A 3449-nucleotide genomic window follows, 5' to 3' on the forward strand; every position below is an offset into this window, starting at 1 on the left:
CTCCTCTTAGCTCTTCCCCTCCCTCCTCCTCCTCCTCCTCCTCCTCCAGCTAGCCCGATCCTCCGCGCACCGCGCATGTGTCCTGCGATAATTGTGATTATCAATAATGCACCGCGATTAATCATACAGGGGACGCTTTGAAAAGGCGATTGGCACCGGGCCAAGCCTCTATTCAAACCCGCTTGCCTTAATCAATTAGCCGCGGATTGGGCGGAGACCCTTGTCGCTCCCAGGCGGCCGCCCAATCAGGCGACCCAGGTCGCAGGACCATCGCCCGCCTCCCTCCCTCCCTCCCTTCCAGAAAAGCTTGTTTGGATACAGTTGTGTGTTTCGGGGGTTTATTTATTTATTTTTTAAAACCTTCTTAGCAACTCGCCGGGCCTGTTACTATAGGAATGCGCTGCAAGGGACCCCCTCCCTCCCCGTCACCAACTTTTGGGGTCCTTGTTTGGGTGAGGGAGGGGGGGAAGGGGAGAGGAGGGGGGGAAGTTGCTTCCCCCCCTCTCTTCCTCTAGTTTCTTTGCAGCTGGAGTTTTGTTTGGTTTTGTTTTGAAGTTTGTTCTGGAGCGAATCGAATGCGAAGCGCTGTTTTTTTTTGGGGGGGGGAGAGGTAGGATGCAAGAAGATGGGACGAGCGCGGGTTTCGAACCGAGAGCCCCGTTTTGCAACCCCCGGGCCTGGGGGAGGAAGAGGAGGAGGTGGAGGGGTGGGGGAGAGCCCGTCCATCTACCCCCCTCTTTGCTTGCCAAAGGGACCCCCGGAGACTTCAAGGACTTGGCTTCCTTAGGAAGCCGGGCTGGGTCCCAAGGTGGGATCGCGGGATCTGGCCACAAGGATGCTCCCCTGGATCCTCTCGCTGGGTGGAGTAGATGCCTTGCACCCCAGCTCTTCCACCCCTCCCACTAGATCTGAGGGAGGGGGGAGAAGATCTGCTCGGGGCGGAGGGAGGGGAGGGAGGGGTCCTCAAACGGCAAGAAGGGGGTGTGAGAGTGGGGGGGGCAGCTTCTGAACCTCCAAACGTCGGCTGAGACTGGACTTTTTTGGGGGGGAGGAAAAAGGGGGGGGGATGGAGGGACGGATCCTTCTCCAGCTGCAAGGAGGGGGGTGAGAGAAGGGGGAAAAGTGGGGGGGCAGCTTCTGAATCTCCAAACTTGGGCTGGGACTGGATTTTTTTTGGGGGGAGGGAGGTAAAAAAGGCCCCCATTCTTCGAAGGAGGAAAAACTCGTCCCTCTGCCTGCCTCTCTCTCCTTCCTTCCTTCTCTCCCACCAAGAGACCCCACGCTGGGGGGGGGATAGGAGATCCGCGGCTGTCACTCGCAAACTTTCCCAGCTTCCCCCCCCCTCCCTGCCCGTCTCTCACTTTTCGCGACCAGCCGTGACTGCCACGGCAGGCTCCACGCGCACCAACCGCCTTGCACGCGGGCTAGCCGTGCAAAGCATCTGCGCGCCGATTAGGGGCTGCCCAGGGCTGGGGGGGGGGGAAGCAGCAGACCCTGGGGAGGGGGAGTTTCCCTCTACTGCCCCCCCTCCCCATTTCCAGGGTTAAGCAAGCCAGACCTTGGAAATATACCCCCCTCCCCGGTTTTTTTCCCTTCCCCCTCCTTCCGTCCTTCCTTCCTGCCTCTCCATCCATCCATCATGGAGCTGGGGGGGGGCTCTCAAAATAGGAAGCCCCTCCCTCCTCCCTTTCTCCCCCCCCCCACGTCTCCTCTCCCCGGGACAATTCTTGCAAACTTTTCTTGTTCCTTTTTTTTCACTACCTTCTTCGCCCCCCGAGCGAGCCGGGGAGGGGCGGGCTTTCTCCCAGGCAGACGCGGCTCCGGTTGGCTGCGGGGGGAATCAGTCTCTCTCCGAGGAGGGGGGGGTGGCGGAAACGAGCGAGCTGGTCTCCTGGGCCGAATCCCGGGGACAGGGAGGCGGGGCCTGGGGCGTGTGGGCGGAGTCTGGAGGGAGAGGCGACAACAGCCGCGTTCAGGCGACCCTTTTCATTCGGGCCCTTGCGCGGTCCTTCCTTTTGCTCTTTTCCACTCTTTCTTTTCACTTTTTACTTTTACGCTCTTTCTGTTATTGTGCGTTTCTTTTTTTCTTTCTTTCTCCTTTCCAGCCTTTTTCTACCATCCTTCTGTCTTCTTCCTTTCCTCCCTCTCTCCTTTCCTTCCTTCCCTCCCATCTCCTTTCTTCCTTCTCCTCTCCTTTCTTCCTTCTCCTCTCCCTTCCTCCCTTCCCCTCTCCCTTCCTTCCCCTCTCCTTCCTTCCTTCCACTCTCCCTTTCTTTCCTCCCATCTCCTTCCTTCCTTCCCTTCTCCCTTCCTTCCCATCTCTTTCCTTCCCTTCTCCCTTCCTTCCCATCTTCTTCCTTCCTTCTCCTCTCCCTTTCTTCCCATTTTCTTCCTTCCTTCCCATCTCTTTTCCTTTCTTCTTTCCACCTTCCTTCCTTCTCACCCCCTTCCTATTCTGTTTCATTTCCTCCTTTCTTCCTGTTTTCGTTTCCCCTTTCTTTCCTGACTCCTCCATTCCTTCTTTCATTCGTTTCTTCCTTTTTCCTTCTTTTAGTCTTTATGCACTTCTTTGATTTACTATTTTCTTCCCCCTTTCTTTCCTTAATCAATAAATATCTTTCCTTCCTTCCTTCCTTCCTTCCTTCCTTCCTTCCTTCCTTCCTTCCTTCCTTCCTTCCTTCCTCTCCATTTCTCCCTCACCGAGAAAGTTTGCCGTCCCGGTCCATGCAAACGTTTCCCTCCTTCCTTTCAACTTTTCCTCCGCATCTTCCCGTCTTCCTCTCCGGGCCCGTTTTCATTTCGTCATCCGGGCTTGGCTTTCCCACCCCCCCTCCCGGTCCAAATGAACGCAGTCGGGCCGGGGAACGATGTGCGTTTGCCGCGTTCGTCCCCTCTGCTTGGGGAGAGGGGGGGTCAGATGATATTCCGCCTGGAGAAGCCCAGCGCCCCTCCCATTCTTTGCACCTCTGCCCCCCCCTCCCTCCCTTCCGGCGGCCGCGATCCACTCTGCTGAAAGCTGATTTGTCATCTCTGCCCCCCTCCCTCCCCCTTTCCCCCTAAAATTGGGGTGGCATTTCTGGAATGGAAGCGTGAATCCTGGGGTTCTGATTTATAGCCAAAATCGCCTCTTCGCCATCCCGCAGAGGGCTTATTCCGAAACCGCTCCCTTCCTCCTAGGCTGACAGCTTGGCCCGCGGAAGGAACTGGGCTGTCCGCATGATCTTTTGGGGTGCCTCTCCTCTGGCGGGGAAGGTGCGCGTGGTTTCCCAAATTCAAGGCCTCCGGATCCGCAAAAAAGCGAACCCCAGCGCCTTCGGAACCTGGACCTGGGCGCCTAGTGGGAAGTTCTGCAGGGACCTTTTTCTAGAGAAATGGAGACGGAAGAGATTTTTTTTTGGGGGGGGGGGGGTTGCAAGGATAGATGCCTGCCCGCCAGGAACAGAGAGATG

This window comes from Thamnophis sirtalis, unplaced genomic scaffold (assembly GCF_051295495.1).
Source record: "Thamnophis sirtalis isolate CommonGarterSnake01/CBP01778 unplaced genomic scaffold, rThaSir2_p1.2 scaffold_14, whole genome shotgun sequence".
NCBI classification, from domain to species: Eukaryota; Metazoa; Chordata; class Lepidosauria; order Squamata; family Natricidae; genus Thamnophis; species Thamnophis sirtalis.